Raw genomic sequence first — 16905 nt, forward strand, 5'->3', positions numbered from 1 at the left:
ACCCAAAATAGTACACTTTCAAAATTGATAAACCCTCAGAGGTCAGGAAAACCTGTCTTCCCATGAGTCATTTCAAATGGGCTTTCCAAATGATCAGGCCACTCTTCTATTTATACTGCCAGTCCTTTTCTTCCTAAACCTAAGGAATTTCTCTCCATCCTTCCTGACTCTCTGTAAACCGCAATTCAACTCACACCCCACAGCATTTGGATAGAAAACAAAAGCCAGGAGGTGTAGGGAAAAGAAGAAAGAAGAAGAAGAAAATAAAACTAAAGCCAGGAGGCAAGAATTCCCTCGACCTATCAAATCTCACCAATTCCCTATCTTCTGTACCCATCCTTTGTCCTGTGCCCTGCCAGGTCAGTGAATGAAGTGCCTTCTCCTGTCCAAAGCCCTCTCCTGCACCTGAGTTCAGAATTCTCTCTGTGACCTGTCCTTAACTCCTCAGTCCTCTTTCATCAATAATCCCCCCTGTGGCAAATTAACAAGGCAGGAAACAACAAATGTTGGAGAGGATGCGGAGAAAAGGGAACCCTCTTACACTGTTGGTGGGAATGTGAACTGGTGCAGCCACTCTGGAAAACTGTGTGGAGGTTCCTCAAACAGTTAAAAATAGACCTGCCCTACGACCCAGCAATTGCACTGTTGGGGATTTACCCCAAAGATACAAATGCAATGAAACGCCGGGACACCTGCACCCCGATATTTATAGCAGCAATGGCCACGATAGCCAAACTGTGGAAGGAGCCTCGGTGTCCAACGAAAGATGAATGGATAAAGAAGATGTGGTTTATGTATACAATGGAATATTCCTCATCCATTAGAAACGACAAATACCCACCATTTGCTTCAACGTGGATGGAACTGGAGGGTATTATGCTGAGTGAAGTAAGTCAGTCGGAGAAGGACAAACATTATATGTTCTCATTCATTTGGGGAATATAAATAATAGTGAAAGGGAATATAAGGGAAGGGAGAAGAAATGTGTGGGAAATATCAGAAAGGGAGACAGAACGTAAAGACTGCTAACTCTGGGAAACGAACTAGGGGTGGTAGAAGGGGAGGAGGGCGGGGGGTGGGAGTGAATGGGTGACGGGCACTGGGGGTTATTCTGTATGTTAGTAAATTGAACACCAATAAAAAATAAATTAAAAAAAATAATAATAATCCCCCCTGTAAAAATAAATAAATAAATAAACAAACAAACAAACAAACAAACCCCCCTGTACTCTAGTTCCATCCCCTCCTCTCTACTGGCTGCTTCTTCTCTGCTTAATGTACTTGAGACTCTTCCACCATTAAAAATAATAATAAATTCCTCCGTGACTCAGCATCCGACTGACTTCCCATTCACTCATACCACTGCCTCCACTGCTCCACTTAAACTGCTCTAACAGAGCTCAGGAATAATCTTCATATTTCCAAGCCCAATAAACACTCTTCCATCCTTATCATGACCTTTCTGATCTCTAACACCCCAACCAAAGCATCCATACTCCCCTCCTTTTAAATCTACTTAGTATTCATTTCCATCGCTTAATCTCTCCTGGTTCTACATCTATATCTCCAATCATTCTGCCTCCTTCATCTGCTCATGTCTTCCTTCAACTAGTTTTCACTGAGCTCCTCAGATAGGTCAGGTGCTACACTGGGCGCTGGGGATATATGATGAACAAGTCAGTCAAGGTCTCTGCTTTCATGAACGTGATATTCTTGTAGAGGGAGATAAACAACAAGCAAGAATCAGTTGATACAGCCTACATGGCAAAACAAAACACGGTAAGTTCCTTATATTGGATGGTGAAGGAAGCTCTCTCTGATGTAAGATTTAAATGAGGTCTGAATGGCAAGAAGTCAGCCAGGGGCGCCCGGGGGGCTCAGCTGGTTAAGCATCTGCCTTCTGCTCAGGTCAGAATCCCAGGGTCCTTGTATCGGGCTCCCTGCTCAGCAGACAGTCTGTTTCTCCCTCTCCCTCCCCCCAGCTCGTGTATGCACACACGTGCTTTCTCTCTCTCTCTCTCTAATAAACAAATAAATAAAATATTAAAAAAAAAAAGGAGTAGTCAGCCATGGAAAGACCAGAAAGGCACTAAAGACCTAAATATGAGATCTGAAACCATAAAACTCCTAGAAGAAAACACGGGCAGTAATTTCTTTGACGTCAGTTACAGCAATATTTTTTCTAGATGGATCTCCTTAGGCAAAAGAAACATAAGCAAAAATAAACTATTAGGGACTACACCAAAATAAAAAGCTTTTGTTTTATACAAAACAAAGAGACAACATACTAAATGAGAGAAGATATTTGCAAATTATATAACTGCTAAAGAGTTAATATCCAACATATATAAAGATCTTATGTAACTCGAGACCAAAAAAAAACCCCCAATAATCCAAGTGAAAAATGGGCAGAGGACTGGAAAAGACATTTTTCCATAGACGAAATACAGATGGCCAGAAATACATGAAAGGATGCTTAAAAAAAAAAAAAAAAAAAGATGCTCAACATCACTAATCATCAGGAAAATGCAAATCAGAACCATAATGAGATATCACCTTCTACCTGTCAGAATGGCTAGGATCAAAAAAACAAGAAAGAACAAATGCTGGTGAGGATACGGAATAAAAGATACCTTTGTTGACTACTGGTAGGAATATAAGTTGATGCAGCCACTGTGGAAAACAGAACAGAGATTCCTCAAAAAAATTGAAAAAAGAAATACCGTATGATCAAGTAATTCCACTACTGGGTACTTATTAAAAGAAAACAAAAATACTAATTCAAAAAGATACATGCCTCCCTATGTTTACTGCAACATTTACAATAGCAAAGATATGGAAACAACACAAGTGTCCATCAACACATAGAACGGATAAAGAAGATGTAATATATGTATAAAATGTAATATTACTCTGTAGAAAAAAATGAGATCTTGCCATTTGCAACAATGTGGATGGACCTAGAGGGTATTATGCTAAGTTAAATAAGTCAGACAAAGTCAAATGCCACATGATTTCACTTATCTGGGGAATCTAAAAAAACAAAACAAATGAACAAAGAAACAAACAAAAAAACAGATTCTTAAATACAGAGTGCAAGCTGGTGGCTGCCAGAAGGGAGGTGGGGCAGGGGGTAAAATAAAGAAGATCAAAAGGCACAAACCTCTAGTCATAAAATAAATAAATCACAAAGATGAGAAGTACAGCATAGGAAATATAGTCAATAATATCGTCATAATGTCGTTGGGTGACAGATGGTGCCTACGCTTAGTGATGAGCACTGTGTAACGTACAGAATTGCTGAATATAACTAATATAACACTGTATGGGGTGGGGGTGACTGGGTGACGGGCCCTGGGGGGCACTTGATGGGATGATGGGTGTTATTCTATATGTTGGCAAATTGAACACCAATAAAAAAATAAATTTATAAAATAATAATATAACACTGTATGTTAATTATACTTCAATAAAAAATTACTTAGTTTTAAAAATAGATTTTAATATATTTTTCTGTGTATCTACCTTCCCTCCTTCCCTCTTTCACTTTCCTTATTTCATTCCTTCCTTTTGTGTTTCTTATCTTTTCTTTTTTCCCCTCCGCCCTTCATTTCTTCCTATCTTAAAAAAAAAAAAAAAAAAAAAAAAGAACAAACATTCCAGGCAAAAGGACCAACCAAGCCTAAGATACCAAAGAGGAAACAATGTTAAATGCTCAAAAGAGATAAAGATAAGGAGCACACAGGGGTTTGCAGGTCAGAGTGCGGGAGTTTGGTGTGCACCTCTTCCTCCACGTATCCATAGCCCCCTTCTCTCTCCCAGTCTCCTTCTGAGGGCTCATTCCATTTCACTTTTCATTAATATCATATGGTTATGGGACAACTCTCACCAAACTTTTCTCTAAAATGCAGGCCAGTCCTATTCCCCAATGTCCTAAACCATATTCACACTTGGATTTTCGTTGGTGCTTCCTGCTAAGGAATCCCAAACTAAAGTCATTCTCTTTCCCTCATACACTTTTCCTTCTTCATTTTGTTGACACCATTACCAACCTAGTCACGCCAGAAGCCCAAGCTTCATCCTAGCTTCCTCTCTCCTCCAACATCGAATTCTGAACACAGATTTTTCTAGTTTAAAGGAGAGATACAGAGGGACACCTTGGTGGCTCAGAGGTTTAGCATCTGCCTTCGGCTCAGGCCGTGACCCTGTGACCCCGTGATCGAGTCCTGCATTGGACTCCCCCCAGGGAGCCTGCTTCTCCCTCTGCTTGTGTCTCTGCCTCTCTCTCTCTCTGTCTCTGATGAATAAATAAATAAAATCTTTTTAAAATAAAATAGGGATATGGAAGCAGGTAAACAGAAAAGGAATGCAATCTTTTGCCTCCCCTAAGAATGACACTTCCCAGTATGGCTCATACATCACCCAAGGTTAACAACCCATCTCAGGAATGTTGTTTAGTCACAGCCACACAAGTCTAACACTTCAATCTGACCAACTCCATGCCACTGTCCCTCTCAAATGGCCTCAACACAAACTACACAAACTTAAATATGTCTTCCAGGAGAAGATATCTTTGGGACCCCCAATGATCTCCATATTTATATAAGAAAAAAACACGCTCACAGAAGGGAAGTCACGCGTCCCAGATCACTGAGGAGAACACAGGATCCACTTCCCTCACCTTGTTCATTACGAGCTAAACCTCGAACAAGAACTTGAATATATAGACTCAGACGTTAGCCTATCATATCACCCTAAAATACTTCAAAACTGCTAGGTGAGCCACTTAAATGAGCCATTTTATATTATTAACATAACATACTAAGAGTCTAAAACTCTGTTTTTAAAAGAGAAAGAAGTACTACATTTTCTGAGACAGTCTACATTATTCCAAAGTAACTTTTTTCAAGTGAATTCTCATCATTGGTCAGGGAGCCACCAAGATCTGATCTTTCTTTTTTTCTTTTTTAAAGATTTTTTATTTATTTATGAGAGACAGAGAGAGAGAGGCAGAGACATAGGCAGAAGGAGAAGCAGGCTCCGTGCAGGGAGCCTGATGTGGGACTCGATCTTGGATCCCGGGATCACGCCCTGGGCTGAAGGCAGACACTCAACCAGCCACCCAGGCGCTCCAGAGCTGATCTTGCAACAAGGTCATGGAACTCACAGGGCAAAACACTGGGCAAGATTTACTAAAAATCCTCCTTTTCACTGCTTCTCTCTGAAAATAGCAAGAACAGGGGGAAGTAAGGGCCTATCTATGTTCTAAGAGCTACATCAGCAATCAATTTTAGATATCACCACTCTAGACTCAATTTATAACTGAGCAGCTAGTGCCATACTCATGAACCTTTTAAAAACTGTATTTTCGGGGCACCTGGGTAGCACAGTCAGTTAAACACCTGACTCTTGGTTTCGGCTCAGGTCATGATCTCAGGGTCCTGCAATCGAGCCATTGTAGGCTTGGGATTCTCTTTCTCCCTCTCCTTTGGACCCTACCTCATGTGCTGTGTGTCTCTCTCTCTCTCTCTCTTTCTCTCCAAGATAAATAAATAAAATATTTTAAAAACAAAATCACATTCCCTTTGATAAACATAAAAGTCTCCTGTCTCCCTTCCCCCCGTCTCTTAAGGCTACAAAATACTTCTTAAGAAGGTATATCAACACTCCTCATTTTCTTTGAGGTCCTTCCTTTCCTAGCTGGACCTGGGGTTAGTCTGTGCCCTTCCAAATTATATATTTGTTTCCTATCTGTTCTTTGTTCCCATGCTCACAATCCTAAATATAAGTTGAGAATCACTATCCTAATTTAACGAGGCCAACATCTACCATGAGCTAGAAAATTAATGCATGCCTCCCTTAAAGACAAATTCCAGTTACTTCTGAGGTTTGATACTTCACTTAATCTTCTCCATCTTTACAATATAGACTGAAATAATTTTAGGGTTCCTTTACATAGTTAAGATACTTATTTTTTAAATTTTTTTTTTTTTTAATTTTTTTATTTATTTTATGATAGTCACAGAGAGAGAGAGAGAGAGAGGCAGAGACACAGGCAGAGGGAGAAGCAGGCTCCATGCACCGGGAGCCTGACGTGGGATTCGATCCCGGGTCTCCAGGATCGCGCCCTGGGCCAAAGGCAGGCGCTAAACCACTGCGCCACCCAGGGATCCCGATAGTTAAGATACTTATATTTTATATCTCTACTTTTGAGATTGAAAGAATTAGGTATCTATAATTGAATTTGATCAATAAAGAGATTTACATGACTTTCTAGAAGGTGTTCTACTTTGCTTTGAATTTTATTATTTTTCACCTTTACCAAAAACCTACAAGATTTGAGAGCTCTTATCATTGTAATAAGGTCCCAAACAGATCTATTATATTATTGGAATAGGCATAGGGAGGTCTATGTATCTCACATTTGTCTGGTCTGTAGTGCCTACCCAGTAAATTTGAATTAGCATTGATTTACTGTATTATTCTTCAGTTAATTTATTCTCCAGGACCCACAGTTGCATTGTTCAAACATAAGAGTCCTAAATTGGATACAAAATAAACCTAAGGTTTACACCCTGCCTCTTAAGAATTATCTAACACTAGAAAGTAGATACAAATGAAATTGATAAATAGCAAAACAAAACCTTGAGATTAAGGCCGGGCAACAAAGGCAGCAATAATGACAAGCAACTACAGGACGGAAGGAAAGATGGATCAACTGTTCTAAGTAGGCAGGTTAGATGGGATGAAGGTAGGTGGGCAAGGGAGAGGATCCCAGATAAAGGGAGCACTGGAAAGAACTAAATCCACGGTACAAGGGAAGATGAGGAGGGCACAGGCCTGATTGTGTCAGAGCACAAGAATCTGAAGCTGGATAGGCAGCGAGGATCACATGTTTCTCAGGGGCAGAGAGGCCCTTCATACTAATAGCAACATGACAGGTGAGGGAGATTTTCCAGCACACAGGTGGCTTTCAAGCAGGAAAAAAAAAAAAACCTCAAACCACAGTAATTATCTGAGATTCTCATCTCCTTAACCTTATCTAAATCTGTCCATCTATCTTCAGAGTATAGCATTCATTTAAATAGTCTGTGTTCCTTCACATAGTTAAGATACTTATTTTTTTTTTAATTTTTTTATTTATTTATGATAGTCACACAGAAAGAGAGAGAGAGAGAGGCAGAGACACAGGCAGAGGGAGAAGCAGGCTCCATGCACTGGGAGCCTGACGTGGGATTCGATCCTGGGTCTCCAGGATCGCGCCCTGGGCCAAAGGCAGGCGCCAAACCGCTGCGCCACCCAGGGATCCCAGTTAAGATACTTATTACTCATATTTCTACTTTTGAGATTGACAGTTACATATATATATAAAATTAAACTAACATTAGTTATATAGAGATACATATATAAATACACACACACCTCTCTCTCCAGGACTCTAACTAACTTCATGGGTTATACACACAGCAAAACAAATACTGCCCGAGAAAAACAAAATTCATGCACTCGAATACTAAGCGTTACCATTTACAGACTGCTAACTACATGCGAGGCACTATGCTAAGCACTTTGCATAATTTCATCTAATCCTTACAACCACCCACAGTATTAGCTGCATTTTACATATGAGAAGCCGGGATCTTTGTTGCCCAACATCACAGGGACAGGTCCAGGATTCAGGCCAAGGGTTGCCTACCTCCAATTCCGATGCTTTTAAATCACCGCACATCGGCCAACCTTACAAGTCTTCTCCTAAGGAGAACACTGCAGGGCTTCCATTATTCCAGGGCCAGGGGAGGAAAGACAGTACGGATAGCAGGCTTCCCCCAATCATTACTGAGTTACCCCTTCTGGCCAAACCAAGGTTGTTTCACAGCCCAAAGTTCAGACGGAATTATTCCTCCCAACACTGCCTAATCCCAGCACCGAAATGCCCAGGCTTCTAAAAACAGTAGAGGACAAAGGTCTGAGGAACAGGGCTAGGCAAGGGGAAATCAAACAAATTTAACAAACCGGTAAGATACTCCTTCCCGAGCGAACAAGATTCACTCACCAGGGGAAATGAGGAGTTGAGGGAGCTAGCAGGACACTTGCCACCTCTGTAAATGTTGCTCAAGCCCCAATCTTCCACGAAGGGCCCAAACTGATGAGGCCAGAGTCGTCTTCTTTTTTCTTCTTCCCAAAGGGTAATAAAGTCTCCATTTTGTTCTCAAATTCATGCTCAGTACCAGAGGGACAATAATCTCTCTCACCCTAAAGGTCCCAGTACAATAGCTGTAAGCATCCTCAAAAACAGGCAGCAAACAAAATTACATGGCATTATATTGCTTTCTCCAGGATTCAAGTCCTAGATGAAAGGCATCATTATTTAAGATCATTATAATTACAAATGATAATCTAACATCAGTGCTATGCTTGGCCTTCTATGATAATAATACAGGAATGCCATAAAATCTTTCATCCAATTATCTCTCGGCTCTTCAGAAATCATGAATAACAAAGCTTCAGTTGGCATTGCCATCCACTGTCTGCCAAGGTTAACTCAGAGCCCAAGGAGAAAACTGACCAGTTCAGATTGATTCACTCACAGCAGGCCCCAAATGAAAACTCCAGATTTTCACTCTTTCAACTTTGTTCCAACTCGAGGAATTTGCCCTCTGCCAACGTGGAAGTCTCACTCATAATTATGAAGGACTCCTCTTTCCTAACAATTCTCCATAACTCAAAAGAAGAACTGAGATTGTTTAAAGTATACATAATACACTAAAAATAAAAATAGCAGACTAGTAATACTAAAGATACCGGGGGGGAGGGGGGAGGCACAAAATACTGCGGCCAGGACTGCTGAGTGATTTGAAATCACATGGAATGAAAAGGCTTTTTTACTTTGGGTGTACGCACAGAACATATGATTTATTTATGTAGGCAATTTCGTTCCTCAAGAGAAACCAAAAATGTTGCAATACTTACTTCAACTTTACTAAGAATATAACATATGCAAACGTGCAGAACTAGACGTGTTCCCTAAAACAAGGTTACTTGAAGGAGGGGTTCCAGAGAAGACTCAGTTAAGAGCAATCCACCTTCACAAAACCTTTCCTAACCATTTCAGTCCTCACTGATCTCCCTCTCCTCAACACCTCCAGAATTTCAAGACTACACCACACGCCCTGTGGTGTGTACTTTTGTTCCATGTGTATTGCTCAAATTATATCAACAAGAAGGGCAGAAGGCAAATCTTCCATTATTTCTCTGTATGCCACAGCATCCTAGAGCTGAAAATACCGTAAGATGCTCAGTAAACCTTGCAACTCCCCGCTGACATGGCTGTGTCTTCTGCACTCTACATTATACCTACACCCTCTCTTTTTGTGAGCACGACATCTCTACAGAGGCAGGAAGGACATTTGTTAGAAATGTGGAACCACTAGCTCACGTTGGCTAAATGACTTCCCCGAGGCCACACTGGTAAATAGAAGTCAAAGAACTTGAACCCAATATCCCTAACTGCAAGTGCTAGACTCCTCCTGAAAATTCTTCTCTGTACAGAGCCTTATCAGCATCTTCTCTCACAACGTGTTTTTTTTTTTAAGATTTTATTTATTTATCCATGAGAGACACACACACACAGAGAGAGGCAGAGACACAAGCAGAGGGAGAAGCAGGCTCCATGCAGGAAGCCTGATATGGGACTGGACCCCAGGTCTCCAGGATCACACCCTGGACTAAAGGCGGCGCTAAACCGCTGAGCCACCACGGCGGCTCCCAACTTTCTGATTTTTAATAACCCTTCTCAACTGAACCTCCCTGTAAGCCCCTCAGGTGAGAAAATGCTTCACAATACTTTGGGGTTGCCCAGATGTGAGTGATGAGAATACAGGGAGAACTGTCTAACGTTGATGATCCACAGTCGGTGGTGTACAGCTACAACTCCCTCAGCCAGAGCCTACAAAGACTTACCATTCGATCTCCTTTAGTTCACTGGTTTATTTCTGAAGCAGCCATCTCATATGGAAAATGATACATAAAGATGTTTAGCCATAACAGGTTAAGAAAGATTGGCTTACTGATGCTGAGAAAATGAATTTAAAAATTAAGTGATTTGCCTAAAATCAGATTAGACGCTCTGCGCCATGCCTGACTCCTCTCTCTTCCCTCACAATGGTCAACACGTCACGGTGTGCCACCTTGGCACTACTGACATTTTGGACTGGATAATTCTGTGTTGCGGTGGAAAGGGAGGGCTACTGGGTACACTGGAGGATGTTTAGCGGAATCCCTGGCCTCTGCCCCCTAGATGCCAGCACTACCTCCCACCTTGTAACAATCAAATGCGTCTCCAGACCTTACTAAATGTCACCTGGGGGATAACTGTTCCTGGCTGAGAACCACTGCTCTAGACCAGTGGTCTCCAAGCAGAGGTACACAGAACAATCCCCTGGGGTAGAAAAGTACATATATGAAACTCTCTACTTATATTAATATCCCTCTTAAGAACTGAGATTTTATCTTTATCAACATTTATTAGATGGCCCAACACTAGCGCTCCCATCCAGGTTCCACGTCAGGCCCGTGTCTCACCTGAATCTGATGGAATAATGAGGAAAGACTGGAAGCTCCCTAGCACGGGCTGACGGGGACTGAGATGTACTCCAGTTCATGTGCTCGGTTAAGTGGATTTACTGATCACATTTGTTTTAAATGAATTAACCCTCATAAAGCAAACAAGGGGCTTCAAAAACTTCTTGCAAAGATACCTTGGATTAAAGACAACATAAGCGTATATGAACAACAGAAAAATAGTGCTTCACTTTCTATTCCTGGTGTCCTTTTCATCAGTCACATTACAATGCAGAAATAATTACAATCTAAGATGACAAGAAACTCACCAAAACCTACCCAGATAACTTAAAATACAGATTTGCGTCTACCATCACATATGATGAACCTCAGGTCGGTGCACACTGTGCCTGCGGGTATTAAGTAACGATAGCAGGACGTGCAGGTAATGTATAAATAAACAAGCACACCTACAGGAAAAGGCCTAAAATGTTTAACTGATAGTGCTACTCCACCCAAAAAGTGTAGAAACCATTGCTCTAAACCAACATGGTCTAATAGAACTTTCTGTGATGGTGAAATGTTTTCTATCTGCGCTGTCCAGAACTGTAGGCACAAGCCACACGTGGCTATTAAGCAACTGAAAAGTGGTTAGTACACCCGTAGAATTAAGGTTGCATTTTAATTTAGATAATTTAAAGAGGTTATTTATTTATTTGACGGAGAAAGAGAGTGAGAGCGAGCGAGCATACAAGTAGGGGGAGTGACGGGGCGAGGGAAGAGCAGGCTCCCCGCCTAGCAGGGAGGTGGAAGTGGGGCCTGATCCCAGGACTCGGGGATCCGAGTCCTGGGGTCATGACCTGAGCCGAAGGCAGCCGCTTAACCAACTGAGCCACCCAGGCGCCCCCGATTTAGATGATTTAAACTTAAACAGCCGTGCGTGGCCATGGCTGCCCCACGGGACAGGACAGCCCTGCACCCACAGATAACGCGGTTTCAAACACAAAGCTCCCAGCAGGCAGTACACGTTCCTGCTTTTTGTCTTTGGCCATGTTATTCTCTCTGCCTAGAATGTTCTCTCAACCTTGTCCATCCAGCAATAAGTTCTTATTTTTGAAGACCTACCTCAAGCATCACGTTCCGTTAGCTTTCCCTGACTTCTCCTGACCCCACAGAATTGACCGCCGCCTCGCGGCCGTTCCCTCCCCGGCCCCTCCCCTCCAACACCGGGAGCTACGGACTCCTGTATCCGAAGTTCTATCGGGGTGAGCTCCTCAAGGCAGAGTCTCCCTTGTCGCTGGCTGACGTCCAGCACGTAGGAGCGCTCAGTAACCGCCCCGACGCGGCATCGAATGGCCCAACAAACCCTGGTCTCCCCGCGCACACCTGCGGCGCTCCTTCCCCCACACCGAAATGCTGGCTCCAGAAAAGCAGACGGAAGGCCCCTCCTGGCTACTCACAGGCCAGATGCCACTTCACTAGACAAGACCATCTCCGTGGGCCTCACTGTTTGGCTCTTTCGGATGCAGATGTCACCGTCCCTAAGCAGGCTCAGAAAGCACGTACCTTTGCAAAGCACAAAACGAAGGTACCCGCTGGTGTGAGCCCCTTCCTGACGTGTCAGCTTTCAAACACTGCAATGACCGCGCCGGTGCAGTCACAGTTCACGTGTACCTGACTAGCGGCGACCGAGCTTCTCCTGTGTACTCCACGTGCAGTCTCAGCCACTGAGGTTCAAGTGTGCGCCTCCCCTCATAACCTCCCACTCAAAACCCACGTGAAACTGTCGCTCGTTACCATCTCTCATTAAGTGAGTGTGACTTTGTTAGAAAGACCAAAGGAAAGGCTTTGACCATGCAAATGCTTATTCTGGATTTCATTTCTGAATTCTAGATTTGGCTATATTTAGCAAAGCTATAACCGTCATCATGCCTGAAGCCAGGAAGAAGACACCATTCACAAACCACCCCCTGAAAATCTGCAGTTGCCACTAAAAAACCAGACTTCCCAGCAGGCAAAGACAGCTGAAGTGGGAGGGATCACATCAGTGTTTGCGTCAGAGAAGACCTCAGGTGCTTAAAACCAACCTCCCCGCCTGGCACTAAAGTTCTCCATCACGGTACCGCCCCTTCTTTTCTCTCCAACATACCTTCTGCTCGGGTCACACATCCTCATCATCCCCGCCCCGTCCACTCCTTTCTGTAACACGGGTCATCCCACTCCCCACCTGCTTCTCCTTGACGCCGCTCGCCTCTCACTGAACCTGTAGGACGGCTCCCCTTCCCCCAGACACTATCCCCTCCCTAGCCCCACAGTTAGCACAGGACCGGGGCACCGGGTGGCAGCTATTCAATACTTACTCGAAGGACCAAGACCGAGGGCCACGGAAGAAAGCCAGCGGCCAGGGAACAGCCAAGGAACAAATGTGAAAGAATTTCCTTCTATTATTCCATGTCCTTCTTTCCTTGATTCTGGAAGGGAAACTTAGACTAACCTAAACGGTAACACCAGACTACTCGGTATCCCTGAGCTCATCAAACGGCTCTACCACCCTACCCTTGCGTATCCTACTCTTTCTGCTGGGAAGGCCTCGGGTAACTCTCATCTGGATCATCTGCTGGGCAATTTTCATTCCTGTTCAAACCACACTTCATCCAGAAATCCTTGCCCTCAGGCCCTCCCTCCTTACCACCTCATAACCATAACATCTTTTTATCATCTACTATATGCCAAGGGCCATGCTAAGTGCTGGACACTGATCTTGGGGTCATTTGTTGGTCAATGAGCTCCTTAAGAGCCAGGCCCACATCCTACTCATCTTAGTAGCTCTGGACTCGAACACAGTGCCTGCCACAAAGAAGGCCTAACAAATACTAAATGGATACACGCATACGTCATAGCGATACCAACGCAACATAATCATACGCTACGTGTGTGTACACATACGTACACATACGTGTATCCTTGTTTGTTTTAGGTGTTTCAACCTCACTACCTTGTGGTGTTGGTAGGAGAAATTGCCAGTTTACTGCTATAGAAAGTCACTCAGTAGTTCTCGTTAACTCTAAACCTGGATTACTCAGTGTAAGTAAGGAAACTGCTCTGAAGGGGCACGTGGTCCACCTTACAGAGAACTGACGCGGTTCTGCAATGTGGTCTTGCACACAGCAGGTGTTCAATATTTATTGTTTAAAGCTTAGATGTGAGGCCTCATATAGCTAAGGGTGTTTAACAAAAGCACAGCTCTTCAGTCCTCCTCCGAGCATCGCTCCAATTTTTCCATTGAACTCATTCTGGAAGCTTAAACCAAATCTTCCCTTGACCTCATATGCCCATTACCTCAGACATGATGAGGAAGTCATCAGGGCATCTCCTCCTCTGCACCCAGCCTAGAGATAGCCACGTCCCTTTGAACTCATGCGACGACAGAGCCTTCACTTCCCCCAGACAAGCCCCGGTGGACTAGCTAGTGAAGGCAGGCGAGCAGCGCCGATGCTGTGGACGCCTTCTCCTGTCCTACTCCAGCACCTCTTCCTTGGTGCTTTCGCATTCCTCACTATAGGGCACACACCGATACCCAGATTAGAGAAACAGGGGTGACAGGTTCCCACCTGTGATGCTAAGAGAGTCTGTGTTTAAAACCCACCCTCCCCAAACTGCCTGGCCACTGCCCTGGGCGCTCGATGCATAACTCTCACCATCGTTGGGCAATCCTGGCTGGGCAATCCTGGTTAGGTCTGCACCTGGGGACTCGAAGAGAAGAGGGTGCAGGAAGGAACATGATTACCCAAAACATCTATCTGTTAGCCCTTCAAGGAGCCAGTGAGGCTTCTGCAGAAAAGTATCTGACTCTCTTCACCTACAAGGGGGAAAAGGATTGCTGCAGATTGTTGGAGCCAAACTAACCCTCACAACCCCCCAACACCTCTGAACTATATATATAGGATGTAACGTTGCTGGCAAATAATGGCTACTACTCACTGAACACCTGAAAAACGTTAAAGAATTCACACGCGTTGCCTCACTTGATCTTCACAACCACTCCACAGGGTAGGGGCTCTTGATCTTTAGCTTGCATCACAACCTCTCCAGAAATCTGTTAAAGCCCCACACTCCTGGCTTATGGGGTGAGGCCTAATTTGCATTTCTAAAAGCTTCCGTAATGATGCTACTGATGCAGGACTCCACAGGCTGAGAACCACTGCCATAGGGAAACAGATTCAATAGAGATTTGAAATGTCTTATCCAAGGTTTCACAGCTGGTAAAAAACAGATCCAGAATCCGAACCTAGACCTGCCCGACTCGACAGACAGTGCTGGTAACCATGCTACCCTGTACGTGTGAATATTTGCCTTGTCTTCCCAAAGTCACTGGTAGCTCCTTAAAGGCAGACATCACGCTATACCCCTCTCAGAATTCAGTAGTACCTTTTCACTTAGTAGGTGCTACGTAAATACTTTGTATACCGGCTCCTACAGAGTTATATACTTCTTAGAGCCACATATTCAAACTTGCTTATAGTCAATGAACACAGATAGAGAGGGCAATATCACCAGACCCAGTATTACACAAGACTCTCTCCTGCTGCTCTGAGTCTTGGTCCACGCGGTCTCCACACCTGGGGAGCCCCTACTCACTCTTTGGTCAGCCACTACCTGCAGAAAGCGATTCCTGGCTCTCTAAACACTGGGGGCCACGGCACCCTAAGCTCATCTCCAAGATTGCACAGATCACTCTATTCGAGCTGGTTGTTTTCCATCTTTCAACGTAGTTCGTAAACTACAGCATCTAGTTTGATGTCATACCCCAGGACCTAGCACTGTGCCTGGCACATCATAAATACTCCATAACTGCTTGCTGGGTGAATATGAATGCAGAGCTGCAAGCCCTAAGTTCCACTTAAAAATATCATAATGCATGATGTGCAATTCTCAGGGATGAATTCCAGGGAAGAGGAGGACAGCCTGGATGACAAAGACCAATTTTGTCTTTTCTCTTCCCCACCATTTAGACTCGGAGAACAGGCACCGCTTAGGGTAGCACCAACTTCAATGAGACAATATCCTAGCTGAACAAAATGCTCCTGGGCTACAAAGTCAGCAGAGGCCATTCAAAGAGAAGGAAAGAGCTCCGTGCCCCCTCATTCCTCCTGATTTCTCTCTCACACTCTTCTTCTCCATTTCTCCATCCCACTGCAGTTAAGGGCTTTGGCACAGGGATGAAAGACACAGATCAGACTCAAGGGTGCGGATCTGGCAGCGGGCACAGAAGCATCTCCCATCCTGCACCAAAGCCCACAGGGAAAGATCCAGAGGGACGGTGACTCAGGCCCCGGATTAAGTCCAGCTAGAGCAGTACTGAGAATGGGAAAGAGCAACAATTTCACAAGGACATGAATTGTCAGATCTTTTTTTTTTTTTAAGTGTTTTTAAACTAAAAGCTTCTACCCTAACCCCAGAAAAATGGGACCAAGTTGAACCCAGTACTTGCACAAGCTGAGAGCCAAACACAGCTTCCTCCTCCTCCAACCCACCAGCCTGCAACACTCACCCGTGACAGGCATCTGCCAGGCCCAGGTTAGGACCTTTGCTTCGACCTTAGCTCACAAAAAGGCTCCTTCTCCAGCTAATAAATTGTCCCCCCACAGACCACCATGTTGCAGTAGCAGAGGCCTCCCCCTTCCTCCATCCCCTCTCAGCCAACAACACAACCTAAAGCAGGTTAGCCCCATCCAATTAGTTTGAATAGCCTCATGCCAAGGAAATTGCTACTTTTATTAAAAATAAAAGCACACAAGGCAGGCAACGGGCTGTGAAAAGTAGGAGTCTGGCGTAATTATGAAGGTCGAGGTTAAGGTTACCAAAAGATACGCGCAAAGATCTCCAGAAAGCCTGGGGGAGGGGGGATGTAAAATACATATATTTATGTATACATAAATATACACAGATGAGCACACCTGGAGGGAATTTACACAGCAGACCTAAATGACATCTTCCCCGACAGAGGAACAACAAAAATCAGGTGCCACTCTCCAGTAATTCTTTTCGCTAAAAAAATAAAAATAAAAATAAAAAACTAAAACAGGAGGGAGAGGGGGCCTAGTTAGACTGGTTTTCAAGATAACCACATCCATCTCGTGTAATTTCTGTTATCTTGGCTACATCCTGGGGACCTGATTACAGTTGGGGTCAGGAAACAAAACTAGTCCAATCCACCGAGAGAGGAGAGAGAGAGAGAGAGAGAGCGCGAGCCTTGGCTCTTAAGAAAAACACATTCCCGTTCTCTGAAAACCCTTGTCTTCCTCCAACGCTTGCCTGCCTGCCGGAGGGAGAGGGAAAGTTGGG

At 44.0% G+C, this 16905-nt stretch overlaps 1 protein-coding gene across 13 annotated transcripts in view; it reads right to left on the reverse strand.

Annotated features, from left to right (window-relative positions):
• The window catches only part of AAK1 (AP2 associated kinase 1), a 157262-nt gene that overhangs the window by 139044 nt on the left and 1313 nt on the right, over positions 1-16905 (reverse strand). The gene's annotated exons all lie outside the window — the stretch shown is intronic.

The sequence above is a fragment of the Canis lupus genome, chromosome 10, assembly GCF_003254725.2.
Source record: "Canis lupus dingo isolate Sandy chromosome 10, ASM325472v2, whole genome shotgun sequence".
Taxonomy (NCBI): Eukaryota; Metazoa; Chordata; class Mammalia; order Carnivora; family Canidae; genus Canis; species Canis lupus.